Here is a 19,325-nt window from a genome sequence, read left to right as displayed (position 1 = left end):
CCTCCACTTAGAGATCTTGGGCCTATGGAGGGGGGAGTGCAGTTTGATGATCACTGGGGCATGATCCTACCACGTCACGGTGCCTTGGTCAGCCTGTAAAACTAGCGGTATGTGTGGCGAAACCAACCTCGCCACTGGGCCCTGGAGAAGCCTGTTTGTGTCAGGATCGGGTCAGGGATCCAACACGCAGGGTACAAAGAGTAGCAGATACGTATACCGGTCCTTAGAATGGCCGGACTTAACGTAAAACTACGATAGAATGGTCAGAGACAAGCCGAGGTCGAGGGAACGAGAAGGCAGGTAAGCGAGAGACAAGCCGGGTCAAGGATAACGGAAAGACAGGAGAGTAAATACCAAAGCCGGGTCGGAACCAAAAGACAAGAGAATAACAGAGCACTGTGTGACTAGGCAGACTAGAACCACGACAGGGCAATGAGTAACTGAGAGAGCCACTGTTAAGTATCCTGGTTAGGGAGAGAAGACACGCCTCCGGCGAGTCCTGATTCGTCTCCAGAGATCTGAGTGACAGAACGTTCCGGGTTGGCGTCATGACATCGACCTCCGGTCCTCCTGTTATAAAAGGAAGTGATTCCCTCGCGGCCGGCGTTTGTAAGAGTGGATGAACCACGAGGGACCGAGGAAACATGCCGTCCGGATGGATAAACTTCTAAGTCTCTACCTCTTTCAGAGGTAGAGGCTTCAGGTACCCTGACAGTTTGCTAGCCTCCTACCTGCTGACTATGGCCCCTGGGTTATTAGGGGCATATTGTATTTAATTGTGCGACTGCTGGCCCTTTAAGCACAGGGAATGGTATTTTATTGTACTGCTGCTGGCCCTTTAAGAACTGTCTGGGGACATATTGAGACTTTGGGTAACAATACCCTTTAAGACTATGGCCCCTGAAAATGTATTAACTTTTATTGGTGTGTATGGCCCTTTAAGAACCGTCTGGGGACATCTTGTAACTTTGGTGAACAATGCCCCTTTAAGACTATGTCCCCAGACCTTTAAAATGACTTGTTCCTGGCTCTCCCCTTCTTGGTTCAGTAAATAGGGCTTACTGAACCAAGTACCACACAGGCGGACCACCCAGAAGCTAAAGTGTGCAGGCAATTTACCTCCCAGGCTGTGAGGTTACTGCAGGTTAATTGCCGAGCGCTGGGTGGCCGCCATTCGGCAGCCGAACACGTGGCGGCGGCCATTTTGGTCATTCGAATGCGGTCAGCGGTGTATGCTAAAGATTCTGTGGAACTAAAATCGGCTACACATTCTGCCGAACACCGCTGACCCTTACCTTCTTCCATACGGAACTTGCAGCTCCAGAGACTAAGTCCCGTTCGAAATGGGACTTAGTCGTTTTTTTCGCATGAAATTGACCGACCGCACAGCCCAAATCTATGGAACTGTTTTGGGCAGGAAATTGTGCTTGCGGTCGGTCATAAAGGACTTCCAGCTAACTTTTGATCCACTGGAGGGATTTGGCTGATTTTTGGAAGGGTTTATGTTTGATGTATGCTGAGTCTGAATATGCAACTTTTATTGAAATTGGATGTATGGTTTTAAAGTTACAGTGTGTGTGTAAAAACTGTATTTTTATTGTATGTAATAATTGGTTTAACTGTTTATCTGAGGGGAGGAAATGTGTGGGCTGCACCAGATGTGTGATTGGTGATTTTATGCCTCCCCCTGGGTGTGGCCTGTAAGTGTACAAGTGTAATAAAAGCCAGGCTGGATGAGCCAGTCCAGAGTTCCTGTTTTACCCTCAAAGTGATGTGTCGTCTCATTATTGGGGGAAGGGTTTATTGTATGCTGTTCCAGTTGACTGCTAGGAGTACAAGCCTATTCGTATGGTTCCTATTCAATGGTCTACAGCATTCATACGCTTGGGAGAATTTAAAGGTTTCTCGGATTCGGTGATTATGGTGTCTGCCAGAGTGCTTGGAGTCCTCAGGAAGCACTAGGAGCATCCATTAACGGAGGTACCAAGTCGGGGTGCCAGGTGATCCGTTACAGTATGTCTACTAGTTTTGTCCTGGCCAGGAGAGCTTTAATGGCTGTAAGATATTGTGAGGGGATGTGTGAGTGGCCCGAGGAGGAGTCCCACTTGGGGTCTAACGCTACATTTAGATCCCCGCCCACTATCAATATGCCTTCCTGGAAACCCACTAGCGTGCGGAGCGTCTTAGCCAAGAACTTATATTGCCCTCGGTTTGGGGCATAGAGATTGGCTAGGGTATACGTAGTACCTGCGATCGTCCCCTTGAGGAACAGGAAGCGGCCCTCTGGGTCCGTCAAGACCCCAGTTTCTGTGAATGGGAGGTGTCTATGCAGGAGTATTGCCGTGCCCCGGGATTTACCTCCCTGAAAGTCACTGTAGTATCCCCTGGGGTATTGTTGGTTCGTCAGTGTGGGTCGCGAGCCTGCCCGAAAATGGGTCTCTTGCAGAAACACTATGGATGGGCTGTCCTAAAGTCCTTATGAGCTCCAGCCCTTTTTTCTGGCGTGTTGAGTCCCCTAGTGTTCAGTGTGAAAATGGTGAGTGGGGCCAGTATTAGAGACATACTGGATATGTGTCATTCGCTCAAAGGTGATACGGTCACTTTTGTCCGGTCGTCAGGTACAGCGAGTATGGGATAGGGTAACTTGGGGAAAAACCGGGAAGGTCAGAGGGGAAGAAGGGAAGGAACGTACCCCCTGGGTCTAGAAACTGGGTACGAATGAGTTTTACAGTGGAAAATGGAGTTGAGCGTTGGAGGGCAGTAATCACCCCCCTCTCCCGTAGGTAGGGGGGTGCACCGCGCACCTAGGGCTAGAACGCTCCAACCAGTAGGGTAGCAAAGGAGTCCAAGAAGCCCCAAGTAGGCAGAACCCAGCGGGCCCAGGACGCTCCCAGAAAGATCGTCACGTTCCTCTGCGAGCCCCCAGAGTTCCGCCCAGTCAGGACATCCCGTCTCCCCGCCTCTTGGCTCACTAAATAGGGAATGTAGCCTATGATGAACCTCTATAAGCAAATGTTTACAGGGTCTTTGTCATGACCGCAGATCGTGGGTTAACCGGCCCACCTGTGTGATATGGTATCCTTCGTCTAAGTGTGCTTCGCCCGCCACCCCCCGGTGCCTGGGTGATCCCCAACTACCTAGGGTCGGAAAAAAACACCCAGCTTTGAATAGTGAGAGCCCCGCCTTGGTCCCCCCGGAGGCCGTAGACATCCCCTCTCCCCCCCCCTCCCCCTAGGCTCCGTGACATGCTTCCATCCAAGCCCGGCCCTGACCCCCATCGGCCATCCGGCCCCTGTTCTACATACTACAACATATGCCTGGTTGGTCCCAGGAAGGCCTAGTTCAGTGCTCTCCTGTAACCCTCTGCACCTCAGTAAGGGTGGAATCAGGATAGCCGGGAGAGCTGCAACGGTCTATAAAATCTGGGGAAACCCACTACATGGGCCGCATCACCCCTCTACGGGTACTGATGTGGCGGGCTCCCCTGTCTCGTGTGGATGGTATGGTGGCATTTGACGGATAGCGTCCCAGTGTGTCCTGATATATTGTGCCTGGGGGCTGTAGCCTTTCGGGGTGACTATAGGGGTGGATCATACAATCCCCCCTGGCTCCTCGCATAAAGAAGGGACAAGTCCAGGGCCTGAAAGTGTCCATCCCCCTCCCTCCGTGCCATGCTTAGGCAGGGAGTACCATTCAGTTAGGCCCGGGGCCACCCCCTCTCCCCCTCCCCATCTATTCGGCCCACTGTCCTCGTGTTGTGGGGAAGCGTGGTAGTCCCGTACCCCCCCTGGCCCCGTAGGCATACTTGCGGTAATGAAGCGGAGAGAGGAAGGTTGCCGCCAGACTCCGGGTTGATTGTCCACTGCCCCTGCGGCTCCACACGGACGGAGATGGAGGGTCAATTGTAAGTCCCAGGGTTGGAGTGGGGAGGCTCCGAGTGAGGGTGATGTTCAAAGCGTTGTGGATGCAGCAAAGAAAAAATAGAAGGTGAAAAAAGGCATACAAGTCCTCCCTTTCAAAGCTTGGTACATTTAGTCAGAATCCCAGGGAATGGCAGGGTCGGTGATTCATTTAGTTCTGTGTTCCCGCTGGTCTTATCGTCTGCATGCGGGGATTCCGCAGTCGTTGGGGTTTGGGACCCATGCCTTGGGGCCTAGGACCTTCTGTGTAGAATCTGAGCGGATTTGGCCAGATAAGCTTCTCCGGCGGCAGATGCAACTCCCGTTGGAGTGTCTCTAAGTCTTCTGCTCCCGTGACCATGAAGGGGCCTGAGGGTGTCGCTACTTGAAGGCCTGTGGGGAAACACCATCGGTACCTTATGTTGGCGGTCTGCAACTGTCTGGTGAAAGGTTTCAGGGCTCGCCGGTACGCCAGAGTGGCAGGGGACAGGTCCGGGTATAGCTGGATTTCTGACCCTTCTAGCAACACCTTGTCCGCAGCCCGCACCTTGCGTAGGATCTCTTCCTTAAGCTGGAAACTCTCCATGCAGCAGATGATGTCTCTGGGGGGTCCCCCCGGGGGCCCTTGGGGTCTCAGGGCCCGGTGTGCTCTAATAAAGCCCATGTGCGTCAGTGGCGGCCTAGCTAGGAGCCTATTGAACAGCTCCAGCAATGTAATCTGCACTGGGGCCTTGGTATCCAACTCCTCTGGGACCCCTCTTACCCGAATGTTCTGGCGTCTGCCCCTGTTATCGAGGTCCTCTATATGCAGGGCCATCTGTCTCATCACTGTGGTGTGGTGCTGCAGCATGTCTGTATTAGCAGCCTGTGCCACTGCCATGTGGTCACAGTCCGCTTCAATCTGTGTTACTCGTTGGTTGAGGCCTTGCATATCCTCTCTCAGTGCGTGGAGTTCCGCCGTGATCGAGGAGCGCAACTCAGCGTTGGCCGTCTTGAGATCGGTTTTCGTGGGTAAGTCTTTTAGCAGGGCCATCATGTCCGGTATCGCGGGGTCTCTCATCACCCGCATCTCGGGGGCCTGCTCTCCCGTTGGGGAACGCTGGGAGAAAATGTCCGACTCCGTGGAGTCATTTGAGGCCTGCGGATCCAGGTCCGCCTGTGCGAGCAGGTATCGCTTCATGGTCGGGGTCGGGGTTCCTTTTGGGGGATCCCCTGGTCGTTGGGCATGTGAGGCTCGATGAGTCTTCCCCATCACTGCGGTCAGAGTGCGGTTTAAACGAGGTTACGAGCCGAGCCAGCGGGGAGCTCAGGGATCAAGCTGCCATCTTCTCGGACCGCTAGGCCACGCCAGCGCCTAGATTTTTTGGTAGACATGTGCAATTCGTTTCGGTCCGAATTAAAATTTGCATTTAGGGCCCCCACCCACCGCTCAGGGGTGGGGGCCAGGGGGGAGGACATTAGGTCCCCCCCACTTATTCTTGTTTAGGGCCCCCACCCACCGCTCAGGGGTAAGGGCCAGGGGAGAGGATATTAGGTCCCTCCCAATTAGTGTTTATGGCCCCCACCCACCGCTCAGGGGTGGGGGCCGGGGGGGAGGACAATAGGTCCCCCCCCTTATTCTGGTTTAGGGACCCCACCCACCGCTCAGGGGTGGGAGCCAGGGGCTAGGACATTAGGTCCCCCCCAATTTTTATTTAGGGCCCCCACCCGCCGCTCAGGGGTGGGGGCCGATGGGGAGGACAATAGGTCCTCCCCCCTTTTTTTACTTAAGGGCCCCCACCCGCCGCTCAGGCTGCTCACTGTTTACTAGACATGCCCCTACTTGCGGTATAGCGAGTAGGGGCACAATTTACTAATACTAAGTAATTTTTACTAAGTATTAGTAAATTTGGCTGAAATTTAGGTCTTTCAGCCTTTTGGTAGATAACTCCCTAATACCGTGGGAATTAGGGAGTTATCTACCAAGCAGCTGCAAGAAAAGTCCCGAAATGCCGGAGTTCCGAAGTGCCAAAGTTGCCGAAGTGCCTAAGATCCGAAGTGCCTAAGATCCGAATTTCAGAATGCCGAACCGAGCCGAATATTTTCCCCATGCACATGCCTACTTTTTTACACAGATCGAGTGAGAAGTGACCAATGGAGGGAGCAGAAAGGAAGAATGTAAAAATTCTCTATTTATATAGTATAAGTTTAATAAATATATTCTATATAAATATTTTAATGCCCATCTTTTTTTACACATACTATTGGTTACTTCCTCTCACTTGATCTGTTAACCAAATGGCAGGTGAATATGAGTACTGCTAAATATATACGTAATTTCTATATTATCCATATATTATGCTGTATCTTTATTGGCGCATTCTTGTGCCATTCGTTCATTGCTTTGGACAAATCCCTAACTGAGCAACACAAAAAAAAATTTGGACAAATAGTTCCAAATGTTTTCTTTGTACACAAGTCTACTATACATGATTTTAACAATAACTGGAATATACATGTATGCGTGTATTAGTGTGTACATACATGTGTATGTGTCCAAAATACTAACATGACTGCAATGTGAGGGTTATATGGCATTGGCAATATTATTGCAATGTGCTAATATATACCATATAAACTAGTCAGCCACAACATTTGTGCTATTTGTGCTATATGTCTGTTCAACCGTAACTACCCTTTCATATTAAATGCACCCACATTTATTATATGTCATTTTGTTCAGGTCTTTAATTTTACATTGAATATTAGATATGAAACATAATTAAATATGTATAAAATCTTTTTAAAAAGTGTGAGAAATTAAGAAAATGTGTTATTTTCTTAGTTCTGCATGGCATTTTAACTGTGAAAGTTATAATACTGTTAGCTTTTACTGCAATAAAATGCACATATTTGTATTCACCTCTACATGTGGGGTACTGAGACTTTGCTGAACACAAATATTAAAATAATATAGTAATATAGTAATATATTAAAAAATATAGTTTCAGAACAGTAAAGCGTATCACAACAATAATATCATCAGTGAAAGTGCCATTTGTGTGTGAAAAATGCAACAAAATTTCATTTTCACTGACTATCATCGCTGTGATAGGTTTTACTGTTTTGAAACACTAATATTTGTGGTCAGCGAAGTCTCTTGAGTAAAAATACAGTGCTAGGAATTTAAATTGTCTGGACTTTCGGCCTGGGTTGTCAGGCAGGTCCCTCAAATTGCAATCAATAAAATCACTTAATTATGTAAAAATATTAAATAAATATGCACATAGAATTTAAATATATATACATATTTATATATTTGAAGTCTACATGTATATTTATGAAATTATTCATGTAATTATGTATATGGACATATGTATATTTCATATTATTTTTACTTATTTATTTATATATACATAGATATATATATATATATATATATATATATATATATACAATTTCATTCTAAGTGTATTTTGATATAAATATATATTAATATCAAAATACCATTAGAATAAAATTACATTTACCAAAACCATCCCTGTACCCATCCCATATACGCTTTCTTTGATGTACTAGTATTGAGAAATTTCAGCAAATGTAGTAAATAAACTTGTGAAAAAACTTTCTAATGATTAGTATAATAAAGCAAAGACGTCCATCAGACAAGAGAAAATATGAAAGCATAATATTTAAAGGGACACTATAGTCATCTGAACAACTAAAGCTTAATGTATTTGTTCAGGTGAGATCTATAGCTCCCTGCATGCAATCTAATGTAAACACTGTATTTTCAGAGAAAATACAGTGTTTACATTGATTGAGTGACGCCCACTGGACGTATTCCTATCAGACGGCCACCAGAGGGACTTCCTATCATGTAGGGCCCTAAAAAGGCCCTGTACAAGTCAAACGTATTAAGATACGTCTGACGTGTGCAGGAGAGAGAAGGCACTGTGTGCACGCTTTCTCTCTCCAGCCTGTCAGCGGTAGTGCGCTCAGGACTTCAGAGGGCGGCATGAATGCCACCCTCTGAAGTATGTGCGCATGCGTGGTGAAGCCGCGCATGCGCACAAGGGAGCAATGACGCTTCCTGATTGCTCCCTGCTCGCGCCTGCCTATTTCGTCATTTTGATGAAATAGGGGGCGCGGCTTCACGAGGCTCCCGGCGCTGGAACCAGGTGAGTGAAGTCCTCTGCCTAAAGAGACCCTTTAAGAAAATAGTCAAATACACATAAAAAAAACATACAGTACGCAACATTAATTAAAATAAAACAAGAATATTTCTAGGTAGACATAAATATACCAGATAGAAGAAAGAAAAAGAGATTAGGGAAGAGAAGGGGAGGGAAAATACTTAACTTATTTCTTTAAACAGTAAAATTAATCTACACCATCACCAAGGCAAGGCTAAACCCTAATTTTAATACAATACAAAAGACTTAATATTTGCAGCTTTAATGCTCAGAAACTATAACAAAGCAAGTATGAGAATGACGACAAAAATAACATGTGCGAATAGTGAACTCTTGCGACCAATCTGCAGTGGCCACAATTTTAGAAAGAGTTAAGTGAGAATAGAAGATAGTGGAAGAGTGAAACTTAGTATGCTGATGAAAGGCAAAAGAGGCACGCAAGTTAGACATGGCAAAAAAAACAACAACCATATGACATAAAAGAGGAGCAAGTTTAGCGGAAAGTTGGCAAAGGCAAAACAAATCATTATCACCCATGATGGTAACATTTCTAGGAGTATATATTGAAAAAAGGGGGTTGAATCAAACATATGCAGATTAGAAGCCAGGAGATTGATGGACTCTTGTCAAAGAAAAAACACTCCGGAGAGGTAAGGGAACTGCCAATACAGCAGCACAAAATAAATTAATAATATGGTACTATATAGAAGAGAAAGAACATTAAGGACCACAACTGCAGGTGCCGTATACAGTAAAAATATTACTCTGATCCATACTCCTTCACCAAACCTGGAACTAACAGACACACAATCTGCCACTAATACTTCTCCATCTGTTATAAATACAAATCTAAAACCAAAATCTAAATTTTATCCTCCCAATTTTAAATCCGGTCCCTTAGAAGTTTTTGAAAAACTTGTTTTAAAAGAATTTAATAAAATTAAAAATCAAAAATCAGATAAATCTCAACTATAAAGAAAGACATGCCCTTAACCCCTTCACGACGGGTGACGGACGAGGTCCGTCATCCAGGGGATACCCTTAACGACGGGTGACGGACCTCGTCCGTCACGCGGTAAAATTAACCCCAGATCGCCGCAATCGCGGCGATCGTGGGGTTAATGGTGCTCCGGTCTGCCTCTGCATTAGAGGCAGACCGGGAGCACCGGATCGGGCTGTCCCAGTACATGTGCCCGCTCTGACAGCATGTCAGAGCGGGCACATGTGCTCTGTATACTCACCTCCGCCTCCCTGCACTTCCGGGTTCAGTGTGAAGTGCAGGGAGACGGATCTTCAGTGATCCTGCCCCCTGGTGTTAAAAAAAAAGTTAAATTAAAATCCCACCCCCCCTTTACCCATATTAATAAAAAATTAACCCCTTCCCTGCCAATTGATCACTGACTACAGTGATCAATTGGCAGGGATTACATTTTAATATGATCTGATTTTTTTTTTAACCCTCAGGGGTTAAATTTATTTTATTAATTAATTTAAATATTTTAAAATTATAAATTTAGCTAGCTGGGGAGGGTGGAAGTTAGTGGGGAATTGGGGGATTTAGTGTTAGGCTAACTAGGGGTTAACGTTAAAAAAAGTTTTAAAATAAGCTTTAAAAAGTTAAAAAATTAAGTAAAAAAAAAGTTTTAATAACGTTTAAGTAAAAAATAAAAAAAAATAAACCCTTTACCCAGTCCAAATAAAAATTAACCCCTTGCCTGCCAGTCTATCACTGCCTACAGTGATCAAAATACAGATCACAGTATTATACTGTGATCTATTTTTTTTTAACCCCTGACGATTAACTTTTATTTATTTTTTAACCCTCAGGGGTTAAATTAATTTAATTAACTAATTTAAATATTGTATAATTAAATATTTTGCTAGCTGGGGTGGGTGGGAGTTATGGGAAAATGGGGAATTTACTGTTAGTGCTGCTTACTGCTAGTTAGGGGTTAACGGTAAAAGAAAAAGCTTAGAAAAATTTAAATCTGTAAAAAAAAGTTTTACGAAAGTTTAGGAAACTTTAAAAAAATGAATAAGCAAAACAAAAGTTTAAAAAATAGTTTTAAAAAGTAAAAAAAGTTTTAAAAAGTAAAAAAGTAAAAAGTAGTTTGAATTTAAAACTTACGAAGATGCTTGGAAATTGCACATAGGTCCAGCGTCAAAATTCAAAGTTCTGTAAAAACTGATATGGCTTGGTCTCCAATATGCCACTGTAGCTTCACAAAATAGTGCCAAAGACATTCATTGGGGATGTCTTTTTACTCAGAAGACTTAGCTGAGCATAATTTGAAGGTTTTGAACTTAGTGGCACATATGAAATATACAAAATGCCCAGCAAAAATGCAATCCGTATGTCAAAAAATGCACAAAATTATTTTTTACCACATACTTTGGCATATATTGGTGAATAAATGGGGGCATGTTAAGGCACAATATGCACCTTATGAGATACCCTGGAGTGTCTACTTTTACAAATGGTAGGCCTTTGTGGGGGTTTTTGAACAGTCAAACTGTTATAATACCCCAAATGGAAGCATAGGCTCATTAAATCCGTCTCAAAATTCTACTGTGAATACTGAAAAGGACAGGTCTCCTGTATGGCACTGTAGCTTCACGAAATAGTGCCATAGACATACAATGGGGGTGTCCTTTTACTCAGAAGACTTAGCTGAGCATAATTTGGGGGGTTTGAACTTAGTGGCACATATGAAATATACAAAATGCCCAGCAAAAATGCAATCCGTATGTAAAAAATGCACACAATTATTTTTTACCACATACTTTGGCATGTAATGGTAAAAAAATGGGGGCATGTTAAGGCACAATATGCACCTTATGAGATACCCTGGAGTGTCTACTTTTACAAATGGTAGGCCTTTGTGGGGGTTTTTGAACAGTCAAACTGTTATAACACCCCAAATGGAAGCATAGGCTCATTATATCCGTCTCTCAAAATTCTACTGTGAATACTGAAAAGGACAGGTCTCCTATATGGCACTGTAGCTTCACAAAATAGTGCCAAAGACATACAATGGGGGTACCGTTGTACTCAGCAGAAGTAACTGAACACATAATAAAACTTTGTACAGGAATAGCACACAACAACTTTACAAAATACACATGAGAAGTTCTTTGTTATACGTTTGTGTGCGAAAACCCCCCAAAAACACAATTTTACTCCAATATTTAGCAGAGGTTGGCGGTAAAATGGCTACGTAGAAAGTGTCAAAACAACCTTAGGTAAATAGCCTGTGATGTCTACTTTATATAAATATATACTTTTGTGTGGCAATTTTGTTTTATTTTATGGCTATTAGGCTTACAAGACAAACATACCAAATTCTAAAATCGCTCCATATTAAAATTTTATTTTACTCCTTGTGCTTTGTGACCTGTAACTACCAAAAAAAAACGTAAAATCCCAGACACATTATATATTCTGTAAATCAGAACAAATAAATGAATTTATTTTTAATTACTTTCCTTAACCTGCACTAATTATGCACACATTATGATTGCAAAAACTGTAAAAAAAAAAACAATATTTTTCTTTTTTTTTGCATTTTTCTGTATTTTTTTATAATAAGTAAGCATTTATATATTTATATGTTATATCAAATTAAAGCCCTTTCTGTCCTTTAAAAAACAGTATATAATATGTGTCGGTGCAATAAATGAGAGAGATGCAAATTGCAGTTGAACGCAAACAGCAAGAAAATGCAAAAATTGCTTGTGTCATTAAGCGTAAGTCAAGCTTCTGAAGCTCTGTCCTTAAGGGGTTAAGGAATTACAATCAGATGAAGAGATAATCATAACACCAGCGGATAAGGGAGGAGGCCTTGTTATCCTTTCAAAAGAAATTTACATAGAAGAAGCTTTCAGACAATTAAACGATACAAATGTTTATGAGAAACTAACCAAAGACCCCCAACCCTCAGATAAAAATTATTCTAAACAATTATCTAACCAAAGCAAGTAATCTTAATATTCTGAATAAACAAGAATACAATTATCTAAATAAAATGTATCCCAAGATCCTGGTTATTTATGTTTTACCCAAAATTCACAAAAATGAATCTTGTCCTCCGGTTCATCCTATCATTTCAGGAATTAACTCTATTTTATCTAATTTATCAGAATATATCGATATTTTACTCCAACCCTATGTAAAAAATATGAAATCTTATGTAAAGGACTCTATGTATCTTCTGCTGTTTTTAAAGAATTTGATCTGGCATCTAAATTATATTCTGGTGACTTGTGATGTCCAGTCCCTCTATACAATTATTCCAATCAAAAGGGATGTGAAGCAGTCACCAGAATATTAAGTAAAGAAAATAACATCCCAAAATCTTAAATTGATTTTATTCAAGAAGGCATAGAGATAATTTTAAATATTTTTTCTGTTTTTTAGATTTCTTTTATCTCCAAAAAAGAGGCACAGCGATGGGGACTAGGTTTTCCCCCAGCTATGCTAACCTATTTATGGCTGATCGGGAGACAGAAGCAGTGTGGCGGACAAACCTGGCCTCATATTTCCGCTATATAGATGATCTATTTTTTATTTGGAATGGATCCGAAAGTTCTCTTAACTAATTAAACATCTTAATGATTATGATAAAGGTATTGTTTTTAACTACTGAATACAGTAAAGAGGAAATCAATTTTTTAGACCTTAATATTTTTATTAAAGAGAATACTGTAAATACTAAGACTTAAAAAAAAAAAAAAAAAAAAAAAAAAAAAAGGTTTGTACAAACACGGTCATTGACCAAAAGAGAGCTGCCACTATACCCCCTCGCTTGAGAGTGCCCCTGTCATGCCTTAACTATGGTATCCTCTTACTTCCTGGTTCCACGGAGCCTAGCCACACCCCTTTATGACACGGTCTGCCTATTTAATCTGACTGCACCAGCTGATCAGGGCTGGATTATTGAACTACGTTCCTTACTCACAACCCGGTTACAACTTCATGGTGAAAGCCTCTGCTACCAGACCGGACTGAAAGACTCTGCAAAGTTCCCTTCACCTCTCCTCATCCACGACTAAGGATTAAACACTCTTCATACGCCTCTGAGGAGATCTCGGGAACCAGTGTTCTATGTGCCGGAAGCCAAGTAAAACCAATGTGATAATAGTTGCATCTAAAAGCTGTTATTACCTGTCTCCAAAAGTCCTTAGGTAAAAACAATCCCGTTACAGCTAACTTCAACTCATACTTCATATCAGTTATCTGCATCTGTCTTGCTTCAGTTAAAGTATAGAACAGCTATTGTAATTACTTATCACCTAAACCGTTAACTCTACTAAGAGACTCTTTATTGATTCAGTGTCTGCAATTTACTACCGTTTACTCCTTAAAGCTACAGTGCCTGTAACTGTGGACTTCAGTTATCATTTACTCCTTAAAGCTACAGTGCCTGTAATTGTGGACTTCAGTTATCGTTTATTACTTAAAGCTACAGTACCTGTAAATTGGAATTAAAGTCTTTTCCTTTTTCTTTCGTTAATAAATATTCAACTATACGAAATCTGCAGTTGTGTTCCTTCATAACAAATGTTTAAACGTGACAGCCCCAAAGAGTCAGTTTTTAAGATCGAAAAGAAACTGTTCAAAACCAGAAGATTTTGATGAACAAACTATTTTAAGGAATACATGTTTAGATAAAAATTATTCAGAAGATAAATTAAGTGCAATTATAAAAAAAGTACAATTGAATGATAGGGACAGCCTCCTAACTTATAAAGACAAAAGTACAGACAAAAAGACCATACCATCTATTGCGATTATATTTGATTATAATAATAACAAAGTTATTAAAAAGATAATCCAAAAACACTGGCACATTTTACAACAAGATGATGTTCTTAATAAGATTATTCCCGAAAAGCCCAACATCATATTTAGAGTTGCTCCAAATTTTAAAACCCTTCTCACAAAATCTTTTACTAAAAATAAGCAATCTAAAATCTTGACTTTAACAGACATGAAAGGTTTTTTTTAAATGCAAAAAATTTATTGTGTGTAAAACCACCTAAGGGTTAGTTCCTAACAAAATACCCCATTTTAGGTCAAATGTCACCAACATATCCTATGACATAAAAGAACTTGTTACATGCAACTCAAAAAACGTAATTCACCTATTGGAGTGCCCTTGTGGCCTCCAATACGTAGGCATGACATCAAGAAATTTAAAAACAAGAATATCTGAACACTGTCGTAATATTAAAAACGGATATGAAAACCATACAGTTTCAAAACATTTCCTAACACATCACCAGAAAAATGCATGTAGTTTAAAATGTATAGGTATAAAAAAATGCACAATCCCATGGAGAGGAGGGGATATAAAAAATATTTTAGGTAGAAATTAAATGAAATGGGTTTTTAATCTGGACACTCTTACAAAAGGTTTAAATGCAGATTTGGATCTTTTTATTTTTTTCTGATCTTTAAAATCTATGCTTCAAATAACAAGCAAAGCTATTGTGTTTTTAATGTCCATATATGTTACAAAAGTTCTGTAACTGCTTTATTCAATATGTCTAAATCTATGTACATCACTCCATTCCTAGCCCATTAAATCCACCCCTTTTCCTATTTCACATCTCTTTAGATTTTTCCTTAATTTTTTTTTAATTCTGCCCCCCTTTTGCTCATATAGGATTCCAATAATCATTTCCTTCTTTTTTTTTATTTTTTTATTCTTGATTTCATTGCTGTTATTCAAACCACAGAGGTATATTTAAGAGCTAGTTGCTATCACTAATCCCTTTTCACTCCTCAGATCTAATAATTCTATCCATTTATTTTTCAAACCCCCTGACACCTCATACATCATTGAATCCATTCATACTATCCCCCTTTCTCACTTTCCTTAATTACTTAAATTCCATCTAACAAAGTTTATTTTTCCCATCCAATTCCCTTTTCAAAGATGGCCGCCCCCCCTTCTCATCTCCAGCACATTACGGTCCGATCACTACATTTCCCATACCCCAAATACCCAGAGCATTAGAATCTCTCATCTATAATTGTGGTTTTACTAATCACTATATGTTTCACAAACCAATACATTTCCACTTTGCAATGTATCCCTTTTTTGCTGTCATAATTTGGGAATATATTACCTTTGCATATATATCATAGAATTTCAAAACTAAGTATAATATAACCTTTTATCAAGGTCCATAAGTTTCAGTGATATATATATATATATATATATATATTTTTTTTTTTTTAAACGAGTCTTATTTGCATTGAATTTTGTCTAAATGTTTCTTAAATAAAAAAATAAAAAAATGTAATTTTGGCGCCCAAATCCACAAATTTTATGTCATTAAGTCTCCTATATAGAGCCAAGCTGCCAGGTATACAGGGAGTGCAGAATTATTAGGCAAATGAGTATTTTGACCACATCATCCTCTTTATGCATGTTGTCTTACTCCAAGCTGTATAGGCTCGAAAGCCTACTACCAATTAAGCATATTAGGTGATGTGCATCTCTGTAATGAGAAGGGGTGTGGTCTAATGACATCAACACCCTATATCAGGTGTGCATAATTATTAGGCAACTTCCTTTCCTTTGGCAAAATGGGTCAAAAGAAGGACTTGACAGGCTCAGAAAAGTCAAAAATAGTGAGATATCTTGCAGAGGGATGCAGCACTCTTAAAATTGCAAAGCTTCTGAAGCGTGATCATCGAACAATCAAGCGTTTCATTCAAAATAGTCAACAGGGTCGCAAGAAGCGTGTGGAGAAACCAAGGCGCAAAATAACTGCCCATGAACTGAGAAAAGTCAAGCGTGCAGCTGCCAAGATGCCACTTGCCACCAGTTTGGCCATATTTCAGAGCTGCAACATCACTGGAGTGCCCAAAAGCACAAGGCGTGCAATACTCAGAGACATGGCCAAGGTAAGAAAGGCTGAAAGACGACCACCACTGAACAAGACACACAATCTGAAATGTCAAGACTGGGCCAAGAAATATCTCAAGACTGATTTTTCTAAGGTTTTATGGACTGATGAAATGAGAGTGAGTCTTGATGGGCCAGATGGATGGATTGGTAAAGGGCAGAGAGCTCCAGTCCGACTCAGACGCCAGCAAGGTGGAGGTGGAGTACTGGTTTGGGCTGGTATCATCAAAGATGAGCTTGTGGGGCCTTTTCTGGTTGAGGATGGAGTCAAGCTCAACTCCCAGTCCTACTGCCAGTTTCTGGAAGACACCTTCTTCAAGCAGTGGTACAGGAAGAAGTCTGCATCCTTCAAGAACATGATTTTCATGCAGGACAATGCTCCATCACACGCGTCCAAGTACTCCACAGCGTGGCTGGCAAGAAAGGGTATAAAAGAAGAAAATCTAATTTCATGGCCTCCTTGTTCACCTGATCTGAACCCCATTGAGAACCTGTGGTCCATCATCAAATGTGAGATTTACAAGGAGGGAAAACAGTACACCTCTCTGAACAGTGTCTGGGAGGCTGTGGTTGCTGCTGCACGCAATGTTGATGGTGAACAGATCAAAACACTGACAGAATCCATGGATGGCAGGCTTTTGAGTGTCCTTGCAAAGAAAGGTGGCTATATTGGTCACTGATTTGTTTTTGTTTTGTTTTTGAATGTCAGAAATGTATATTTGTGAATGTTGAGATGTTATATTGGTTTCACTGGTAAAAATAAATAATTTAAATGGATATATTTGTTTTTTGTTAAGTTGCCTAATAATTATGCACAGTAATAGTCACATGCACACACAGATATCCCCCTAAAATAGCTATAACTAAAAACAAACTAATAACTACTTCCAAAAATATTCAGCTTTGATATTAATGAGTTTTTTGGGTTCATTGAGAACATGGTTGTTGTTCAATAATAAAATTAATCCTCAAAAATACAACTTGCCTAATAATTCTGCACTCCCTGTATGTTTTATCTCACTTGAAGAAGCCTAAGAGGGCGAAACGCATTGTGATTTTATTAATATTTGTATAAATAAAAGTAAGATTTTTAGACTACCTATTTGCTTTGGGGCAGTCTTTTTATACTTTTATTTTTTATTTTATTTTATTTGTAGCTTGCACAACCTATTTTCTATACACATCAGGTCCATCATCAAAAGTATCCTAGGTGAGGATTGTTGCTGTTACCATAGAGGGGGTTTGTCTGCTCCCAAAATTGTAAGTACATTTCATCTTACTACTACTTATTTGCAAATATGGAGAGCACTATGGCCTTCTTTTTCTTTAATTGCATGTAAACTACACTACAACTACTGTTTGAGGGATATCCTACAAGTGGGGAGTTAAAATACCACTGTAAGCTGTTTTACCGATATGCCATTGATGTGTGAGACTTTTATAACCTCAAAAGGAAATTTTTATCTTTTACTTGGTACCTTTTTGCTTACTTACCACAATATTGTATTTATTTTAGCGCTACCTGTATCCTTTGTTCTGTTTATGGTAAGAAGACGTGGTGAAGAAATATCATAAGAAAATAAATGAAAAACAAATGTTAATAATATAACTGAAAGGGGAACACTCAATTATTTCCCTCAGTGGAAAATAATAATTAAGTTGAAAAATAGTGAAAAAAGAATGCATACCAGAATAGGAAAAAATATTTATATATTTATATATTTATGTGTGTGTGTGTGTGTATATATATATATATATATATATATATGAATATATACATATAACTAAGAACAGTCTCCATAGTTGGTAAGAACTGTGCCAGAGCACTATAATAGATGTAATCGCTGATTGGGAGTTTGAGGGTATGCTCCTGGCACTGACTGAGCAGCAAGGTATTGCTCAATCAGGAGCCAGGTGTTATCCAAAAGCTGGAGCAACAATTTCGTAATAACATAAACAACCATAAAACACTGCAAAGTATAATATGGGTCTTAAGGCTAAAAAACTTCAGTCAAATAATTACTCATTTTAGCAAACAATTACTAAGTTGGAAGAGGTAGATGAGTTAGAGAATATTTCCACACAACGTCCAATACTTTGTATATGCCTTTATAGCTTGTATTGTTAATTTGAAATTACCGTATATACTCGAGTATAAGCCGACCCGAATATAAGCCGAGGCCCCTAATTTTACCCCAAAAAACTGGGAAAACTTATTGACTCAAGTATAAGACTAGGGTGGGAAATGCAGCAGCTACTGGTAAATTTCTAAATAAAATTAGATCCTAAAAAAATTATATTAATTGAATATTTATTTACAGTGTGTGTGTATAATGAATGCAGTGTGTGTGTGTGTGTGTGTATAATGAATGCAGTGTGTGTGTGTGTGTGTGTGTGTGTATGAGTGCAGTGTGTGTGTATGAGTGCAGTGTGTGTGTATGAGTGCAGTGTGTGTGTATGAGTGCAGTGTGTGTGTATGAGTGCAGTGTGTGTGTATGAGTGCAGTGTGTGTGTATGAGTGCAGTGTGTGTGTATGAGTGCAGTGTGTGTGTATGAGTGCAGTGTGTGTGTATGAGTGCAGTGTGTGTGTATGAGTGCAGTGTGTGTGTATGAGTGCAGTGTGTGTGTATGAGTGCAGTGTGTGTGTATGAGTGCAGTGTGAGTGCATGAGTGCAGTGTGTGTGTATGAGTGCAGTGTGTGTGTATGAGTGCAGTGTGTGTGTATGAGTGCAGTGTGTGTGTATGAGTGCAGTGTGTGTGTATGAGTGCAGTGTGTGTATGAGTGCAGTGTGTGTGTATGAGTGCAGTGTGTGTGTATGAGTGCAGTGTGTGTGTGTGAGTGCAGTGTGTGTGTGAGTGCAGTGTGTGTGTGAGTGCAGTGTGTGTGAGTGCAGTGTGAGTGCAGTGTGTGTGTGTATGAGTGCAGTGTGTGTGTGTATGAGTGCAGTGTGTGTGTATGAGTGCAGTGTGTGTGTGAGTGCAGTGTGTGTGTGAGTGCAGTGTGTGTGTGAGTGCAGTGTGTGTGTATGAGTGCAGTGTGTGTGTATGAGTGCAGTGTGTGTGTGTGTGTATGAGTGCAGTGTGTGTGTGTATGAGTGCAGTGTGTGTGTGTGTATGAGTGCAGTGTGTGTGTGTATGAGTGCAGTGTGTGTGTGTATGAGTGCAGTGTGTGTGTGTATGAGTGCAGTGTGTGTGTGTGTGTATGAGTGCAGTGTGTGTGTGTATGAGTGCAGTGTGTGTGTGTATGAGTGCAGTGTGTGTGTGTATGAGTGCAGTGTGTGTGTGTATGAGTGCAGTGTGTGTGTGTATGAGTGCAGTGTGTGTGTATGAGT

The 19,325-nt window shown here is 41.1% G+C and overlaps 1 protein-coding gene across 2 annotated transcripts in view; it reads right to left on the bottom strand.

Annotated features, from left to right (window-relative positions):
- Positions 1 to 19,325, bottom strand: part of LOC134575709 (pulmonary surfactant-associated protein D-like) — a 132,974-nt gene that overhangs the window by 36,263 nt on the left and 77,386 nt on the right. The window lies entirely within an intron of this gene.

This window comes from Pelobates fuscus, chromosome 10 (assembly GCF_036172605.1).
Source record: "Pelobates fuscus isolate aPelFus1 chromosome 10, aPelFus1.pri, whole genome shotgun sequence".
Classification (NCBI taxonomy): domain Eukaryota; kingdom Metazoa; phylum Chordata; class Amphibia; order Anura; family Pelobatidae; genus Pelobates; species Pelobates fuscus.
Note: the sequence above shows the minus strand (reverse complement) of the source record. Positions and strands in the feature narration are given on the sequence as shown.